A 21535-nucleotide genomic window follows, 5' to 3' on the forward strand; every position below is an offset into this window, starting at 1 on the left:
AGAGGAACTCCACAAGGAGAACAACAAAACCAAAAAATCTGAGCACAGGGGTCTTTCCTGAGACTCATACTCCAACCAAGGACTATGCATGGAGATAACCTAAGACCCCTGCACAGATGTAGCCCATGGCAGTTCAGTATCCAAGTAGGTTCCATTGTAATAGGAACAGGGACTGTCTCTGACATGAACTGATTGGCCTGCTCTTTAATTACCTCCCCCTGAGGGTTCGGAAGCAGCATTACCAGGCCACACAAGAGGACAATGCAGCCACTCCTGATGAGACCTAATTGACTAGGATCAGAAGGGAGGAAAAGAAGTCCTCCCCTATCAGTGGACTTGGGGAGGGGCATGTATGCAGATGGTGGAGGAAGGGAGGGATTGGTAGAGGAGTAGGGAGGGAACCATGGGTGGGGATACAATGTGAATAAAGTGTAATTAATAAAGAAAAAAACTTAAAAAAAGTTCATAATCTCCCACACACACATATTTTACTGTTATTGTCCAACAGTACAAAATTTGGACAAAGTGATTCCAATAGAAAAACTTTTTTTTAAATTTTACATTATAATTATTTAAAAATTTTATTCAGGGAACTGTAGCTATTGCTCAGCAGTTAAGAGTATTTTCCCATCTTCCAGAGGACCAAGATTCAATTTCTATCAGCCACATGATGGACCAAAGACATCTATAACTCTAAGTACAAGGGATCTGATATTCTTTGCTGGCATCCTTATGTTGGATCCTTGAGGCCCACACAACTGAAGAGAATGCTCTTGTAAGTTGTCCTATGACATACACGCATGGACTATGGCATATCCACATACACATAGCACAAACATCAAAAAAATAATTAAAATGTATTAAAATAACTAAATAAAAATTTCAGTCAGTAGTAGAAAATTTGTTTTATATTTTCATAAAAACTAGTTAATGGCCACTCTCAGCTGCTCCATCGTAGTATCGAATTCTCCAGTCCAATTACCTAAAATATAGCTAGACAATTGTTTAGACAGATTTGCAGAACAGGGAAAATTCTCATGTTGTATGCTAGTGACTCAAAGTCCAGCATACTTTCATTGACAGCCAAGTTGAGCGATTTGCCATAGGGTATCAATTTGCTCCTGTATGAGGTCAATCATCTGATTGAACACCATCAAACCTCCTTTTAGTTGAGCATTAATTACTCTGAGTGGCCATTGACATGGTAAATTCTACCAGAGCGGACGCAGGACTAGCCACAGGATTATCATCATGGATTGCTGCAGCCATGAATCATCTGAAGGAATGGGCGGGCATGGGAGCGTTAGCAGGCCTTCTGGTGTTGGTCACCTTGGTTTGCCTGTGGTATATATGCAAGATTAGAGTCTCACAACAGCGTAATGCAGACATGACCATTCAGGCCTTTACAGCCATTGAAGCAGGACAGTCTCCCCAAGCATGGTTGGCTACCATAAAAAGCCAAAATGTTACGCCCAGGATGCGAGGCTAAGCACTGCACTCAGGGTCAGCCGCTTTCGACCCAGAGAAGAGCATGTCTGATTGCATGCGTGTTGATGCCCCAGGTCCTGCCTCTGAGAAAAAGGTATCGGACTGGTCTGATGCTCTTTGGGTGGATGACACCTAAATGAACATCAGTACAAAGTCCCAATTTATTTCTAATATCAGAGATCAGACCTCTACTCTTGCCTGATGCGTCTAAAACAAAAAGGGGGAACTGTAGAGAGCTGCGGAATGCCGCGCCTTAAAGATGGAGCTGGTTTCTGCCTTCCACCTTCCCGATGGTGAGTGCTCTCTGTCACGAACAACTCCACATTTGGCTAAGGCTGAGTATCTGGCTTGCTTCCATGTATGTGGACCTATCTGCATTGCCCACATGGCATGCTGGGGTTGGCTACCCAGAGGCTATTTAAAGTGGGCTGGCTTTACCCAGGGTCAGATGATTGTTCAAGGTTCCTGAATAAACTGCATTGAAAAAAAAAAAAAACTAGTTAAAATATAATGTTAGATATAATCTTGTTACTATCCTGGTTAACCTTTTTTTTGTGATAAAATACCATGACCTTTGGGAGAGCAAATGGTTTATCTGACCTTCAAGCTATAGTCCCTCAAGGACAGTAAATGTAGAAACTTAAGATGGAAACCTGGAATCAGGAACTGAAGAAAATCATGAAGAAATGCCACTTTACTGACTTGCTTTCCATGGTTTGCTCAGCTTTCTTTCTTTTCTTTTGTTAAAAAATGTATGCGTGTATGTATGTATGTATGTATGTATGTATTCAATTTGTCCCAATCATAACCCTCTCCTTTCTCTCCTCCCAGTCTGTCCCCACTCTCTTCCCCTCTTCCCCTCTTCCCCATACTCCCCCTCCCCTCCCTCTAGAAAAGCAGAGCCCTCCCCCCACCTACCCATCCCAGCACATCATGTCATATCAGAAGTGAACACATCCTCTACCAGTGGCCTGGCCAAAGCATCCCCTCCAGGAGAAAGTGAAGATAAAGCATGCAAGAGAGTTCTCAGAGACAGCTTCTGCTCCCTCTTTTAGTGAACCTAAGTGAGATCAAGCTGCCTTTCGTGTACATACGTGTAGGTCCAGTCCATACATGGTCCTTGGTTGGTGTTTCAGTCTCTGCAAACCCCGCCTGGTCCCAGGTTCGTCGGCTCTGTTGGTCTTGTAGAGATCCTGTTTCCTCAGGGTCCTTCTATCCTTCTTCCCACTCTTCTACAAGACTTCCTGTGCTCTGCCATGGATTGGTTGTGAGTCCTCAGGACCTATATCAATCTGCTACTGGGTGTAGCCTCTCAATGACTTAGCATAGGCTCTTGTCTGCAGGCTTAGCAGAGTGTCTTTAATAATGTTAGGGGTTGCCACCCTCCCATGGTGTAGCCAGACATTGGTTGGACAATCCTTTAATCTCTGTTCTATCTTTATCCCTGTACATTTTGCAGGCAGGGAAAATTTTTATTCAGAGTTTTTGGAGGTGGGTTGGTGTTTACTTCCCTCTACCTGGAGTCCTTTCTAGTTAGAGGGTGTTCTCTTCAGTCTCCATGTACCCTGCTAGTATGGGTTATCTCTAGAATAACCCCCAAATCCTACCAGAAGCCTACCCTGTAGTAGGTCTCCAACCTGTTTCAGAGATGCCCCAGGCTTCAGCTTAATTTCACACATACCTCATGACCACCTGCTCAGGGATAGCACAATGAACAATGGACTATGCCCTTCTACATCAATTATGTTTTATATGATATGTAATATTTAAAGCTATTTTTAACTAAATTCATGGTAGTTACAAGAGAGACTTAATTTTGTGAATTTGTTTTACTGTAGTTCTACCCATTTAAGGCTGTCCAGAACAAACTGGAATTATACTATCATCAATTTATTTTTAATTAAGTAATTTATTTATTATTTTACATACCAATTGAAGCTTCTTCCCCTTCCTCCCCTCCCCATCTCATCTTCTCCCTTACTCCCCCCACCTCCCCATTCTCTTGTCCATTCTTTATTTCTCCTCCCACTGGAGGCCTCCCATGACATATCAAGTTGCAACTTCTATTGTAACTAAACAAGGCAGCCCAGTTAGGAGAAAGGGATCCAAAGACAGTCAACAGTGTCAGAGGCAGCCCCTACTCCTGCTATTAGAGGTCCTACATGAAGACCAAGCTGCATAACTGTAATATATGTCATCTGAAAGGTCACCTATATTATGCTGCAGCCTAAGTTCTTTGGGGATTTCCTTAGAATCCCTTTGGCCAACAAAAAAAATTAGATTTTACTCCACCCTGGTACTGGAAGTCTCATTTGGTGGCAAGAGAAATCTAGTTGGGGTTCTGTCTTCCTATTGTTTGGCAATTTTATTCAGATCTCTTTCATATATGTATATATTTTAGGAATCTTCTACTGTATTGTCTTTCCATACTATCCCTCAAATAGCCTCTAATTTTATCTATAATTCCTGTATTCCTTCCCTTATACCCCTCTTCCTTTACCCTTTCCACTTGATACTCCTGTTCTAGGGACTGAACCATCTCTTAACTACTGCATTTTCCTTTCCTAGGGAGATCTATCGATCTTACACCTACTGTATATATATATATATATATATATATATATATATATATATATATATATAAAATCTCCTCTGTAGTTCTATGGATTGTAGTTTGCTTATCATTAACTAAACTGCTAATATCCACATATAATTGCATACATACCATGTTTGTATTTCTGAGTCTAGTTAACTTACTCAGAATTATATTTTTTCTGGTTCCATCCATTTACATACAAATTTCATGATTTCATTTCTGTTATTGGCTGAGTAATACTTCTTTGTGTAAATGTGCTATCCTTACTTTGCCAATTCTTTTGTTGATCGACATCTAAGTTGTTTCCAATTTCTGGCTGTTATTAATTTAAGCTGCCATGAACATGGATGAGTAAGTATCTCTGGGCTAAGATGAAGGATTCTTTGGGTATAGGCCCAAGAGTAGTATAACTGGATGTATTTGTAGATAACTTCCCATATTTCTGAGGAACATTGATTTCAACAGTGACTTTACAAGTTTATATATCCACCAGTAGTGGAGGAGTGCTCCCCTTGCTCTACATGTTCTACAGAATGAACTGTTTCATTGAACTTTGCCATTTTGACAGGTGTAAGATGAAATCACAAAGTTGTTTTGATTTACATTTCCCTGATGGCTAAGAATGTTGAACCTTTCTATAAGTGTTTCTCAGTCATTTGAATGTCTTCTGTTGGGAAAAACAAACAAACAAACAAACAAACAAACTTTATTTAGATATGTATCCAGAAAAGCCATGTGTGGGGTTTGGGGAAAGGGTGTCAGGAGCAAGAGTGAGGTTGAAAGCTGTCTAAACCCTGAAAATGTTAACCTGGGATATGCAGAGACAGAGACTGTTTCCTCCCTGCTCTGGGCCTGCATGTCCTGGCTCAGATATACCTTCTAACCCTGCCTTTGAGGTGGTCAGGTAGTATGGTAGCCAGGTTTCAGGTTTCTTCTCTCCTTATAAGGATGTGTCCATTGAAATTTTATTTAGCCACGAAGAGAAAGGAATTGTATGGAAATGAAAAATACTTTAATAACTGAGGTAATCCAGTCTCAGAAAGAAAAATATTATACAAACAGAAGACATTTAGTGTCATGATTAAAAAAAATTATACACAGTGCATAAGCATTTGCAGCCATAAATCTTAAGTTATAGCACATCATAAATCATAACAAACTAAGGACAATGCACTTTTCCTTCTTTGAATATCTAATATATTCAGATAAAAATATTCAGTTAGGTTTTTTATTTATTGGAGAGGAGAAATATAAGTCATAACTATGCATATGCACCATAATTTATCCATTCCTTGATTAATGAGTATTTAGATGGATACTATGTTCTTGCTGTGAGTAAGACACAACAAACATGGGTGTACAAGTTGCTGTGATAAAATACAGAGCCCTTTAGGCTCATGCCTAAGAGTAGTAGTCATGGCTTGTAAATTAGTTCTTCTTTTTTAGCTTTTTTGGAAAACATCCACACTGATTTCCCATGGTGGCTACATTCATTTATACTCTTCTCGGAATCCAGTAAGGGTCTTTCCCCCATCTTCTGCTATATTTGTTGCCATTTGTTTTCTTGACAATAGGCATTCTCACTATACTGACATAGAATAGAAGAAGTGGATATTAGTTATATAATATAGGATAACCATAATAAAGAAAATCTATACTCCTAAAGGAGCTAAACAACAAGGAGGACCCTAAGGAAGATGCTTAATCCTCATTCAAAAGAACAAACAGGATAGACATCAGAAGTAGGGGAACACAAGGAACAGGACAGGAGCCTTCAATAGAGGACCTCTGAAAGACTACCCACCAGGATACTGAAGGAGATACTGAAGCTCAAACCCAAACTCTGGGAATAGTGCTGGAGTCCTTATGGTAGAAGAGGGTTACAGAAAGACCCAGAGGGGACGGGAACTCCACAAAGAGAACAACAGAGCCAAAATACCTGGGCCCAGGGAGACCTATAGAGACCAATACTCCAACTAAGGACCATGCATGGAGAGGACCTAGTCCCCCTGCTCAGTGGAAGCCCATAGGATGCTCAGTTTCCAATTGGGCTACCCAATAAGGGGTACAGGGGCTGTCTCTGACATGGACTAAGTAGCTGGTTCTTTGATCACCCCTCCTGGGGGGTGCAGCCTTGCCACAGAGGAAGATGAAGCAGACAGCCCTGATGATACCTGATAACCTAGGGTCAGACAGAAGAGGAGGAGGTCCGTCCCAATCAGAGGACTAAGGAAAGGGCATAGAGGGAGAAGAGGGAGGGTGGTTGGGACTGTGATAAGACAATGGAGGGGACTGCAGAGGGGATACAAAGCGAATAAATTATAATAAATACATATATAAATAAAATTTAAAAAAAATAAAAAAAGGATATGTGGATTAAGTACCTGGAATGCCTTTTCATGCAAATGAAGCATTCCCAGAACCACAAAGGCACTCAATAATGTACACTCACTCCAGAAAACTCCAAAGTATATATAGCTCTTGTTCCCCCATAACAAAAAGAGCTGTTTCACTGAAAACCGTCTCTTCAGAGAAAGCTCTTTTCTTCCCCATTCATGCTGACATGTTAGATACTGCCTAACCCACCGACCCTGCTTAAGCTTCACTCCCTCCAGTTCAACATCTTGGGCAAAGGTGCCTGGGTATACTGAGGGGCAAAGCAGACCTGAGAGGTAGGGTACATACCCTAGTTTTTAATTAGGATATTTGTTTTCCTGATGGCTACTTTTTATTTTTTTTTATTAATTACAGTTTATTCATTTGGTATCCCCTCTGTAGCTCCCTCCCTCCTCCCCTCCCAATTATACCTTCCCTCCTCCTCCTCCTCCTTCTCTATTTATACCCCTCCTCCAGTCCACTGATAGGGGAGGACTTCTTCCCCTTCCTTCTCATCCTAGTCTATCAGGTCTCATCAGGAATGGATGCATTTTCTTCCTCTCTGTCCTGGTAAGGCTCCTCCCCTGTCAGGGGGAGATGACCAAAGAGCCAGCCACTGAGTTCATATCAGACACTCCCTGTTCCCATTACTATGAAACCCACTTGGGCACTGAACTGCCATGGGCTACATCTGTGCAGAGGTTCTAGATTATCTCCATGAATGGGCCTTGGTTGGAGAAACAGTCTCAGAAAAGACCCCTGGGCCCATATTTTTTGGTTCTGTTGCTCTCCTTGTGGAGCTCCTGTCCTTTCCATGTCTTACTATTTCCCACTTCTTTCATATGATTCCCTGCACCCTGCCCAAAAGTTGGCCATAAGTATCAGCATCTACTTTGATACCCTTCAGGTTAGAACCTTTCAGAGGCCCTCTGTGGCAGGCTCCTGTCCTCCTCAGTTTTCTCACTCTTCTGATGTCCATCCTCTTTACCTTTCTGAATGGGGATTGAGCATCTTAGCCAGAGTCCTCCTTCTTGATTAGTTTCTTTAGGTGTACAGATTTTAGTATGTTTATCCTATACCATATGATGTCTACTTTTTGTTATTTTTCTTTATATATTTTGGAATTAGCCCTCTATCAGATGTGCAGTTGGTAAAAATCTTTTACCATTTTGTAGGGTGCCTCTTTATCCAACTGATGGTCCAGAGATCTATTAGAATAACAACTGACTTCTCAAGAAACTCAAAAAGTCAAAAGGTGCACACGGTATATACTCACTCATATAGACATATAATATAGGATAAACCTACTAAAATCTGTACATCTAAAGAAACTAATCAAGAGGGAGGACTCTTGCTAAAATGTTCAATTCCTATCCAGGAAGGCAAAGAGGCTGGACATCAGAAGAAGGAGAAAAGAGGAAACAAGTTAGGAGCCTGACAAAGAGGACCTCTGAAAAGCTCTGCCCTGCAGACTATCAATGTAGGTGCTGAGACTTATGGCCAACCTTTGGGCAGAGTGCAGGGACTCTTATGAAAGAAGTGGGAAACAATAAGATCTGGAGAGGACAGGAACTCCACAAGGAGAGCAACAGAACCAAAAAATCTGAGCACAGGGGTCTTTCCTGAGACTCATACTCCAACCAAGGACTATGCATGGAGATAACCTAAGACCCTTGCATAGATGTAGCCCATGGCAGTTCAGTATCCAAGTGGGTTCCATAGTAATGGGAACAGGGGCTGTCTCTGACATGAACTGATTGGCTTGCTCTTTGATCACCTCTCCCTGATGGGGGAAGCAGCATTACCAGGCCACAGAAGAAGGCAATACAGCCACTCCTGATGAGACTTAATTGACTAGGATCAGAAGGAAGGAAAAGAAGTCCTCCCCTATCAGTGGACTTGGGGAAGGGCATGCATGCAGAGGGTGGAGGAAGGGAGGGATTGGGACAGGAGGAGGGAGAGAACCACAGGGGGGATACAAAATGAATAAAGTGTAATTAATAAAGGAAAAAAAATGAAAAAAAAGCCTGAAGGGAGTACAATTTTAGGTTGGGGACAGGGATACATCCTACAGCTTTTGTTTATTCCTGTACCTTTGTTGTTGCGGTGATGATGTGTTATGGTGGTGGTAGTGTTTGTTTGTGTTGTATCTCTTTAATTTGATGAACTAATATTATTCATTCCTTGTGTTTCCTTGGTTGTGGTTAATCTTTTTAGGTTGGAGTATTCCACTACTTTCTGTAGGGTTGAATTTTTAGACAAATATTGCTTAAAATTGGTTTTATCATGGGATGCTTTATTTTCTCCATCTATTGCAAGTCAAATTTTGCTATGCATCTAGGCTGGCATCTTTGTGACTCTTAGAATCTGTCGAACATCTGTCATGTCCCTTGGATTTTAGAGTCTCTATTAAAAAGTCAAGTGTGACTGTATTAGATCTGCCTCTATATATTACTTGGTCACTTCCTTTGCCATTTAAAATTTTTTTTCTTTGTTCTGTACATTTTGTATTTTGACTATTTTATTCTGAAGTGACTTTCTTTTTTGATCCAGTGTATTTGGTATTCTCTATTTTTCTTTTACCGTGATAGGCATCTCATTTTTTAAGTTAGGGAAATTTCCTTTTCTTTTTTGTTTTTGTTTTTATTGAATATATTTTGTGGCCTAGGGGTTCTCAGGGAATAACTGCTAGAGTTTCGGGCTGTGATGAAACAATGTGTGGGAAAAAGGAATTTTGGAGGTGAGGGTCTGTATGATCTGTTGAAGATGAAGGCAAAGTGAAAGATTCCACAGTAGGTGATCGTCTACAAAACAATGAGACAGGAGAAGGACTTACTTTTCTATTACTGTGACAAACACCATAACTGTAATAACGTATAAAAGAAAGAATTTAATTAGAGTTATGATTTCAGAGAGTTGGAATCAATGCTGGTGGAACAAAACAATGGTAGTAGAAACAACTGTGTACTAAGATCATCTCATACAAACAAAGGCAAAGAGATGTGGAACACTGAGAATGGCATCAATCTTTTGAGACCTCAATGTTCACCCTCAGTGACACAACCTCCACCAACTATGCTATACTTCTTAATCCTTCTCAAACAATTATACTGTGGACCAAGTAATCAACACATGAGGCTATGGGGGCCATTTACATTTAAATCACCACATTCCATTGGCTGTATCCCCACAGGCTTATGGCCATATCATAAAGCAAAATTTGTTTACTCTAACTTCAAATCCTCCATAGTCAAACAGTCTTAACAATGTTTAGAAGTTCATAATCTCTTCTGAGACTTTTATATTGTCTGTTTTTTTTTTTTCAGGGAAATGTTATACTGTAACCTCCTATAAAGTCAAAAAGTAAATGACATACTTCTAACATTCAATGACACAGAATACATGTAAGGCATATATTTTGTATTTTGATTATTTTACACTAAGGTGAATTTCTTTTCTGATCCAGTGTATTTGATCCAGTGTATTAGTGAACTCCATAACCCTTATGGAAGATTCCACAGCCACTTTATATATACACCCTTCATGAATCTGTAGATTGACTTTGGTAGAATGGACATTTTTAATATGTGTAAAATGTGAATGGGAGAACTTTCCATGTTCTGATATATTTTCCAATTTCATTCTTCAAAGACTTTATCATATAAGTTTTTATCATATAAGTCTTTCAATTGCTTGGTTAGAGTTACCTAAGGATATTTTATATTATTTGAGGCTAATGAAAGCTGTTGGTTCCCTGATTTTTTTTCTCAATCCATTTGTTGTTTGTATATAAGAGGGAACTGACTTTTGTGAGTTAATTTTGTATTCAGCTACTTTGCTGAAGGTGTTTATAGAAAGAAGCATTTCCAGATAGAATTTTTAGGGTAATTTTTATATATGCAATCATATGGTCTGCAAATAAAGATACTTTGACTTCTTCCCTTCCAATTTGTATGACTTTGATTTCTTTCAGGTGTCTTGTTGCTCTCACCAAGACTTCAAAACATACTGTCTTGAATAGTTATGGAGAGAGCGGACAACCTTGTCTTGTGTCTGACATTAGTGAAATTGTTTGATAGTAATAAATTATCAAAAAATGAAAGCATCATTTATGGACATGGGCTTGATGTAAAGTGATTTTATTATGTTTAGGTAATCTCTCAAGGACATTTATCATAAAGCAGTGTTAGATTTTATCAAAGACCTTTTCTGTATCTAATGAAATGATCATGTAGTTTTGTTATTCAGTTTGTTTACATGGTGAATTACATTTATCAGTTTACATATATATGTTGAACCATCCTTGCATCTCTGAGATGATCCTTACTTGATTATGGTGGATCATCTTTTCCATGTGTTTTTGGATTTGATTTGCAAGTATTTTTTCATTATGATTTGCAAATATTTTATTGAGAATTTGTTAATAAGGAAAATTGGTATGAATATTTCTTTGTTGGATCTTTATTTGGTTTATTTATCAAGGTAACTGACATTTTTAAAATACTCGGGATTTCTTCCTTTTGTTTCTATTTTGTGGACTATTTTGAAAAGTATCAGTGTTAATTTTTCTGTGAAATTCGGGTAGAATTCTGTATTAAAACCATCTTTCCTTGGACTTTTTTAGGTTGAGAGAATATTAATTACTGCATGATTTCTTCTAGATTTTACAATTGTATTGATTTTTTTTTCATACATTTTTATAAGTCTCTGGATTTCCCCCAGGTTCTGTGGTTATATTTCCCCTTTCATCTTTAATTTTGTTTATTTGGATCTTTCTATCTCTGCCTTTTAGTTAACTTAGTTAAGGCTTATCAATCTTATATATTTTCTCAAAGAGAACATGTTTATTTGTTTTTTTTTATTCTTTGTATCATCTTTTTGTTTTTATTTTGATTTATTTTAGCTATGAGTTTTATTATTTCTTACCTTCTACTCCTTTTGGGTCTCATTTCTTCTTTTTGTTCTTAAGTTTTCATGTGTGCCATTAGGTTGTTACTATAAGAGCTCTCCAGTTTTGTTTTGGTTTTGATGTAGACATTTAGTGCTATGAGCTTGCCCCTTACAGCCATCTTCATTGCTTCATCACTCAGTTTGGGATGCTGTGTTTTGATTTCCATTCAGTTCATAAAAGGTTTTAATTTCTTTCTTGGCCAAGTTTTCATAGAGTAGTAGGTTGTTCAGTTTCCATGAGTTTCTAAGCTTTCTGTTGTTGTTGGCATCCAGCTTCAATTCATTATGGTCAGATAGAATGCAGGATGCAATTTCAATTTTCTTGCATCTGTTGAGTCTTGTTTTGTCTATAAAATATTGGTCAATTTTGGAGAAAGTACCACAAGCTGCTCAGAAGAAGAGATGTTGTTTTGTGTTTGGTTGAAATGTTCTGTCAATATCTGTTAGTTTCATTTAGTTTGTAACATCATTTAGATACAACATTTCTGTTTAGTTTTTGTTTGGATGACCTATGTATTGGCAAGCATGAGCTATTGACATCAACCCCTCTCAGTATATGAGGATCAATATGTGATTTTTAGTGTATTACTATTTATTTTGTGAACATGGATGTCCTTTTGCCTTTACATAGATGTTTAGAAGAGCAATTTCCTCCTGGTAGTTTTTTTTTTTTTTTTTCCCATTGATGAGTATGTAGTATCCTTTCCTATCTCGCTTAACTAGTTTTGGTTTGAAGTCTATTTTATTTGGTATTAAAAGAGCTATGTCAGCTAGGTCCTCTTACTGGGAATGTATTTGTCCATCCTTTCCCCCTGAACTGATGTCTATTCTGGGTCTGAAGGAGTTCTTTAATGCAGCAGAAGAATGCATTGTGCTTTTAATTCATTCTGTTAGTTTGTATCTTTTTACTAGGGAATTTCTGATACCACTAATGATGAGAGTTATCAGTAAGCAGTATTTTTTTTTTACATTTTTATTGATTCTTTGTGAATTTCACCTTGTTGACCCTATCCCACACATCTCCCAGTTCTTCCATATCCACCTTTTGCCCTTAAACGTCTCCACAAAACAAACATACGTACAAAGAAACAAATAAAATCTCATCTTGAAAGCTGTGGTGTGTCAAAATCTGTCACCCTATATATCCTTTTTCCCAAAGAGCTTTTCTTGTAAATGTTTATTGCCGTGAATCATTGGTCTGGTTCACTTTGAGCAGTGGGTTTGTTTTTGTTGTTTGTTCCTTTCTTTGTTTTGTATTTTCTCATTGTTTTCTTTTGTTATGTTGGTTGTGTGTTTATTTTCACCCTCTTTTGATCTCCTAATCTGAGATAATTTAGTCCTTATGTTTTCTTCAGGTTGAAGTTTTACTCCTAGTATCTTCTGTAGAGCTGTATTTGGAGATAGGCACTGCTTATATTTGGTTTAATCATTGTTTTTGGTTTTATCTTTCTTTCTCCTTCTATTGTAATTGAAAGTTTTGCTGTATAGAGTAATTTAGGCTGACAACTGTAATCTTATAGAGTTTTTAAAACATCTGTGCAGCCCCTTCTAGAATTTAGAGTCTTCACTGAAAGTCAGGTGTTATTTTAATAGCCTGCCTTTATATTTTAATTGGTCATTTTCCCTTGCAGCTTTTACTATTCATTATTTTTCATGTATGTTTAGTGTTTTGCTTATTACATATTGAGGAAAATTTATTTTCTGGTCCAGTCTATCTGCTGTTTTATGTGTTTAATAAACATTTCCTTCTTAAGGTTGTAGATTTTTTTTTATGCTTTTGTTGAAAATATTTTCTATGACTTTGATCTTTGTTTCTTCGCCTTCCATTATTCTTATTATTTGTAGATTTCATCATTTCATAGTGTCTCAGATATCTTAGTTGTTTTGTGCCTGGGTCCTGGATTTTTTTTTTTAAGATTTAACATTTTCATTTTCCAAGATATCAGTTTCTTCTCTCATGTTTTCAATGCCTGTCTCTGATGTTCCTCCATCCCTTGTCCCTTGTATCCTGTTGGTAAGTCTTGCTTTTGAGGATTCTATTTGAGTTCCTAAACTTTTTATTTTCAGTTTTCCCTCAGTTTGGGTTTTCTTTATTGATTCCATTTCCCTTTTCATGTCTTAAAGTTTCTTCATTTAATTCCACTATTTTTATGTTTCCATATATATTATGGATTTATTCATGCACTATTTAAGGCACTTAATCATATTGATAATAAACATTTTGGAGCCATTATTGTTTGTTTCAACTATATTGAATTTCTGAAGGTCTACTGTAATAGGGTTATTTGGATCCTCTGAAGACATATTGTCCTGGCAGTTACAGATCATATTTTTACCCTGGTTTCAAAGCATCTTGGTTTGGGAGGATTATGTATTCTTCTTCCTTCTTTTTTCCCCCCAGAGCTGAGGATCCTACCCAGGGCCTTGTGCTTGCTAGGAAAGTGCTCTACCTCTGAGCTAAATCCTCAACCCTAGCTTGGGATGACTGTAATTCTAGGTCTTAATATTTGGTCTTGCATGCATTGGGTAAGTGTTTTATTTCTTACTTTCTGTTGTCCTCTTGTTTTTAGAAGTGTGTGGTGGCTGTGGGTGTCCTGACAAAGGATGCTTCTGAGAATGTGTGAAGTGTGGCCACTGATATTTCTGCATAGACAGTTTCTAGGTGTTATGAGTTGGTAGATCAGAAAAAGGTGCTGAGAGGGTCCAGAGGAGTGAGGACAGCGGCATGTGCCTCCAGAATCTGCAGTGTACTCTGTGAATGGGTGCAGACAGGAAAAAGAGACCACAGCAAGTGATCTGCTACAAAGCTGGGGATAAGACTGTAGAATTTGAGTTGAAAAATAGGAGGGATAGTAAATAAAGCTTACTTTATTTTTTGCCCAGTATAGCCAGAGGTTTCTCAGGAAGCCTATGGGAGACTTGAAAGCTGACACAAAGGGTTGGGGTGTTCAAGGAAGGCTGTTTCCCTTTCAGGAGTGACCAGAATGCTTATGGGGAGTGCTTGAAGTATTTGATGGATGAAACAAAGGGATGGGATAGAGGAAGGTTTTAGGAAAAATCTGTGTAATCTGCTGGGAATGGAGACAGAGAAGAAGGGGCAGCAGATTGTCTGCTACAGAGATGGAGATGGACAATTTACTTTTTTAAAAAAAATCACTTTGTTGCCCTTTCAAGACAACTATACATATATTTCAATGTTTTATTTAGATCCTTTTCTTTCTCAGATTGTGTTAATCTTTAAATGCTATCAATAACCTTTCCCTTGAAGTTCATAATTATCTTTCCATTTATTATCTAAAAATATTCTTCATTTTATTTTTAGTTTCTCACTTTGTTAAATATATTTCCTTTAAAGGTTTCTCAGACACATGTAATAATTTATTAATTAAGTAAAAACTTCAAATCCTGAAGAAATACAGTAAAGATTTTCTCTAGTAAGTAATCATCTGGTATCTAAGTGTTAACAGTAAAAACTATCTCAACACTTGTTGAAATGCTACCGTTAATTTTATTAACGTTAAATTTACCAGGTATTGTAACATGAGAGAGATGCTGAGGCTAATCCTGAATATAACAAGAGTCAAGGGAGTTTAAGAAGGAACAGAGTAAAAGGGTCGATGGATGAACACAATTACTAAGGGGAAAATCAAAAGCAACAGTATCCATTTTAACTTAACAAGATTTTTGCTGACAAATAATGTTTGATTAATGATGATTTCTATTACTGATCCTAAAATATTGCTGACATATAGTAATTTCCTTTAATGTTTTTTATCTTGGGCCTATCACCACTCTTTTCTGGCCCATGTTTCTACATTTTGTTTTCTTGTTTTTGTTTTGGAGGAAGAAAAAAAAGTGGGTTTTCTTTTTCTTTTTCTTTCCTTGTTATTTTTTTTTCCTTAGCCAACTGAAGCACATGCAAATAATACTTGGAAATTAGAGTAAGAAAAGATGCATACTATTAACAAGTAAAAAATACAGAAGCTTATTGATTCATTTCAAATATATAGAGTGCTGAGTAGTTCAAATGAGTGGGTGAAATTTGGTTTTGAATAACATTTTGATAATGGGAAAAATACAGGATATCAATAAGTGATATGACACAGGGAAAATCTTTGAACTTCTTGGGTCATTAAAATGTAATAAGTGCATTCCATACTGGCCTCAAACTCAATGATCTACTTACTTCGGTCTTCCAAGCAGAGGAACATATGACATACCGTTCAATTTTTTAAATTTAATTTAATTTTTATTAATTACAGATTATTCACTTTGTATCCCAGCTGTAGCCCCGTCCCCCATCCCCTCCCAATCCCACCCTTCCTCCCTCTTCTTCTCCTATGCCCCTCCCCATGTCCAATGATAGGATAAGTCCTCCTCTCCTTCCATCTGATCTTAGTCTATTAGGTCTCATCAGTACTGGCTTCATTGTCTTCCCCTGTGGACTGATCAGGCTGCTCCCCCTTAGGTGGAGGTGATCAAAGAGCCAACCCCTGAGTTCATGTCAGAGACAGTCCCTGTTCCCATTACTAGGGAACTCTCTTGGACACATAGCTGCCATGGGCTACTTCTGTTCAAGGGTTCTAGGTTGTCTCCATGTACAGTCCTTGTTTAGAGTATCAGTCTCACAAAAGCACCTGTGCCCAGATTTTTGGGTTCTGTTGCTCTCCTTGTGGAACTCCTGTCCCCTCCAGATCTTTCTGTCTCTCCCTTTTTCTATTTTTATGAGTTTATGTATACTTTGTTGCTATGATGATGGATTTCTTACCTTTGTAACCTACTGTATTATGTATATTTTTAATCTTGTATTAACCAAGATATTTTAAGTTTTTGGTTATAAAACTTCAATGATTTTCCTTTCCATGTTTTTACAGTTTTAGATGTTCCTTTGATCATTCTTAGTTGTTTAATGCTGATTTATAATATAACAGAAAATGTTTGAATGGATGCTATGCAATAGCCCATTTTTGTTACTAATGCACAATACTTGAGGATGACCTTCTGTAAAGGAAGGAGGCATTTGGGCTTATATTTCTTGGGGCACTAGCACCCTCACAGGAGCACTCTGTTGATTTATGTAAAGCAACAAGTAAAGAAAAGAAGGTATGTACAGAAGAAGTTTATCACATGAATCATTTCACTTTATAACAATCTGGTCTCTTGTTATTGTTTCTTTACATACTACAACAAGCCTATGACCCCAGAATTTACCAATAATCTCTCTAATTTGAATGTTTCTTCATCTCTCACAATTGCCACACTGCCAATGAAGTTTACAACATGTGACACTGCAGAATACACACAAGTGAATTGTAAATCACCTTACTTTTTAAGGATAAATAAAGCTTGATTACCTTCTTTTGAAACTATTTTTTCCATTAACTTATTTATTTGTTCATTTTACATGCCAATCACAGCCCTTCTCCTTCCTCTTTTCCCAGTCCAACCTACCCACTTCCCCTATACTGACCACCTCCTGCCCAGGTACCAACCTGCTTTGGCACATCAAGTCTCAACAGTACTAAGTGCCTCCTCTTTCACTGAGACAAGACAAGACAGCTGTGCTAGGTAAATGGAATCCAGAAAGAAGCTACAGATTCAATTCAGAGATAGTTCCCTCTAGAGTTGTTAGGGGACCCACTTGAGGACAAAGCAGCCCATCTGCTACATATGTGTATGGGGCCTAGGATCAGTCCATTCATATTTTTTGGTTGTTAGTTCAGTATCTATGAGCCCTTATGAGCCCAGGTTAGTTGACTATGTAGTTCTCCTCATAGAGTCCACGACTCCTCCACCTCCCTTAATCTTTCCTCTAAGTTTTCCACTAGAATCCCTGAGTTCCTTGAGCCCTCAGGTTCCCTCAATACTTCTTCCCACTCTTCAACAAAAATCTCTCAACCTATTGTGTGGCTGTGGGTCTCTGCATCTATTTCTATTATCTGCTGTTTGAAGCCTCTCAGAGTATAGTTATTCTAGATTCCTGTCTGCAAGGATAGCAGAGTGTCATTAATAGTGTCAGGGGTTGGGTCTCTCCCATGGGGTAGTCTCAGATTGGGCCAGTCATTTGTTGGCCATTTCCTCAGTCTCTATTCCATTTTTTTCCTGCACATCCTGTAGGCAGGACAAATTTTGGGTCAAGGGTTTTGTGGGTGGTTTGTCGTCCCTCTCCCTTTACTAGACATGTTCCCTCTTTATCTTCACAATTCTTGTATGCAAGACACATTTTAGGTAGACATTTTTATGAGCAGGTTCGTGTCTCACTCCCTCCATTAGAAGTCCCACTAGACTATAAGAGATGGTGAATTCAAGCTCCATATCTCCCACAACTAGTAGTCTCAGCTAGGTTACCCCTAGAGACTCCCAGGAGCCTCCCCATCCCAGAGATGCCCCCTCAAAGATTTATGTTCTCTCTTCCAGTCTTCTCTCAACCCTCACTCTCCCACATTGATCCCATCCCTAGTCTCCTCCCACTCCCTCTCCTACCCAGTTTCATTCTAACATCTCATTTAGATGTTTATTTTATTTTATTTTATTTTCCCTTCTGAGTGAGATTCAATCATCCTCCCTTGGGTCCTCCTTGTTATTTAGCTTCTTTGGGTCTGTGGATTGTAGAATGGTTATACTGTACTTTTTGGTTAATATTAATTTATAAGTGAATATGTACCATGAGTGTCTTTCTGGATCTGGGTTACCTCACTAAGGATGATCTTTTCTAGTTCCATCCATATATCTGCAAATTACATGACATCTTTGTTTTTAATAGCTGCATAGTATTCTATTGTATAAATGCACCACAATTCTTTTACAGAGACTTTAAATAATCATCATCATCATCCACAATTTATTCACTTTGTATCCCAGTTGTACCCCTTTCCCTCATGTCCTCCTGGTCCCACCTTCTCTCCCTCCTTCTTCCTTCCCTTTCCCTCTTCTTTAGGCCACTTGATAGAAGTTCACCTCCCCTACTATCTGACCTTAGCCTATCAGGTCTCATCAGAATTGTCTGGATCCTTTTCCTTTGTGGACTGGCCAGGTTGACCCACTAGGAGAAGTAATCAAGAAACCGGCACCCAAGTTCTTGTCAGAGACTGTCTCTTCTCCCCTTACTAGGTGACACACAAAGAGACTACTCTGTCTTTGGACTACATCTGAGCATAATTTCTAAGTCCTCCCTATGCATCATCTTTGGTTGATGCATCAGGCTCTGCAGTCCCCTCTTGACCTAGCATTTTTTGGCTTTATTGGTCTCCTTGTGGGGTTGATGTTCCATAGCGGTCCTTCTATATCTCCCTTCTTCCATAATACTACCTGTGGTCTGTTCAAAGTTTGACTGTGAGTCTCTGCATCTGCTTAGATTTCTTGCTGGATGGAATCTTTTAGAGGACATCTATTGTAGGCTCCTATTCTGTTCTCTCTCTCCTACCACTTCTGGGATCTACCCTGCTTTCTCTTCTGAATGAGAATTAAGCATCTTCCCTAGTTTCCTCCTTGTTGTTTCACTACTTTAGGTCTATAGATTTTTGTATGTATATCCTATATTATATGCTTAATATCCACTTATACGTGAGTTTATACCATGTGTGTCTTTCTGCCTCTGGGTTACCTAACTCAGAATGATCTCCTCTATTGCTATCCATTTACCTGCAAATTTCATGATTTAATTTTAAAAACTGAGTAGTATTCTAATGTGTGAATATAACACAATTTCTGTATCTATTCTTCAGTTGGGGGGAATATAGAATGTTTCCAGATTCTGACTATTACAAATAAAATTTCAGCGAATATAGCTGAACAAGTATCCCTGTGGTATGGTGAAGTATCTTTTTGTTACAAACCCAATAGTGTTTTAGCAGGGTCTTGAGGTAGAACTATTTCCAAATATCTGAGAAGCTCCAGATTGATCTCTAAAATGGTCATACAAATTTATACTTCCATTAGTAATGGAAGAGAATTCCCTTTTTTCTACATCCTCTACAGCATGTTTTGTCACTGGAGTTTTTCATCTTAACCATTCTGACAGGTATAAGATGGATTCTAAAAGCTGTTTTGATTTGTGCTTCTCTGATGACTAAGAATGTTGCACATTTCCTTAAGTGCTTCTTGGCTATTAGAGATTGCTCAGTTGAGAATTCTCTGTTTAACTCATTACTCGTTTTTTTTTTTTTTTTTTTTAATTGGGTCATCTGGTTTGTTAGTGTTTAAGTACTTGAGTTCTTTATATATTTTGGATTTTTGCCCTCTGTCAGATATAGGGTTCGTGAAGATCTTTTCCATTCTGTATGTTGCCATGTTATCCTATTGATGGTACCCTTTGCCTTATAAAATCATTTCAGTTTCATGAGGTCCTATTTATTAATCGTTGTTCTTTGAGCCTGAGCAAGTGCTGTGTTGTTTAGAAAGTTGTCTCCTGTACCAACGTTATAAAGCCTATTCCCCACTTTCTCTTCTATTATATATAGTGTATCTCGTTTTCTTGTTGAGGTCTTGATGAACTTAGGCTTCAGTTTTTTCCATGGTAATAAAAATGCATCTATTTGCATTCTTCTAAACACAGACATCCAGTTAAAACAGCTCTATTTGTTGAATATGCATTCTTTTTTCTATGATATGGTTTTGGCTTCTTTGAGAAGGAGGGCAAAGGAGGTCTGGAAACAGCTTGAAACTCACTTCTGCTGTCTGTGCCACAGGTAGACTAGACAAAAATTTTAGTAATTAGTTTCAGAGTTATTTGTGTCTATGTTTGTGGCAACACAGTCTATCCAGTACAGCAAGAATCAAACTGGTCACCAGATGATAATAAAGGAAGAAATGTAATAATCCTCAAAATGGAATATTATTCAACTGTGTAAAAGAATGAAACTGTAGAATAACAAATAAAATGAACCAGGCATAAAATGAGAAGTATCACATAGAATTTCTCATGTGTAAAAACTAAAATGGTCAAATTCTTAAAGATGTCAAGTACTTCATCTTGATTCTCACATGCTGTGGAAAAGAAGGTTTAATTAAGAAATTTTAACTATACAAGGATGAAAAGAATACTCAGCAGTTAAGAACACGTGCTGTTCTTGAGGAGGATCCAGATTCATCTCCCAGCACTCCCAACCATCTGTATCTCCAGTTCCAAGGTATCTAGTACCTCTTTTGAACTATGCAGACATCTGCATGTATGTAACACACATGATACATTTGAACATATACACATACACAAAATAAAATAAAATATAATTCCAAATTAACTGTATGTATAAGAATAATTCTCCGAGTTTTGCTGTATGATAAGATTGACACAAAAAATAATGTACTAACTATATTTCAAATGTAATACTGTTGGACACCATAAAGAAAATAAATGATATATAGAGTGATATATTTACCATGATTTGTACATTGTACTTCATTATTGCCACCAGAAAAGACTAAGGCAGGGATGTAGACAGAAGTCATGTAGGCAGGATTTTGACGTACATGTCCAATGGCTTATTTCTACAAATTATGATTTCAGAGCTTAAGTTGAATAAGAGAATTATTTTCACTTAAACAACATCCTAAATATGAGTCAAATTATTAGCAATTCTTAAGAGCAATCATGCATATTTTAATTTTATCAAGAAACTGCAAGTACCTTACTACTGTATTCCAAAAAAGTTTAAATAATTCTAATGTGATAATGGGTATTGATACTCTATCACTCTCTTTCTCTCTCTCTTTGTGCTTGTCTGTGTGTGTGTCAATGAATGCAAAATCTTACAGTGTGGTTTCAGTCATTAAATAAAACACAGGTTTTTTTCTTAGATATAAAGGTTTTATATTTTTACATTTAATATGATTTAACAAAGCTGTATGTTGCATGAAATCAGGGATGAAGATACCTCCAGAAGATCAGTTATTGTACAGGTTTGTTTTAACAATTCTGTTTTTTTTAATGTTAAATTGAGAATTGTTTTTCAGAAGTTTTTTAAAGAATTGTGTTGGCATTTTGATGGGAATTGCACTGAATCTGCAGATTGCTTTTGGTGGGATGGCCATTTTCATTATGTTAATCCTACCTATCCATGAACATGGAAGATCTTTCTGTCTTCTGATACCTTCTTCAAATTCTTTCTTCAGAGTTTTGAAGGTTTT

This window comes from Meriones unguiculatus, chromosome X (genome assembly GCF_030254825.1).
Source record: "Meriones unguiculatus strain TT.TT164.6M chromosome X, Bangor_MerUng_6.1, whole genome shotgun sequence".
NCBI classification, from domain to species: Eukaryota; Metazoa; Chordata; class Mammalia; order Rodentia; family Muridae; genus Meriones; species Meriones unguiculatus.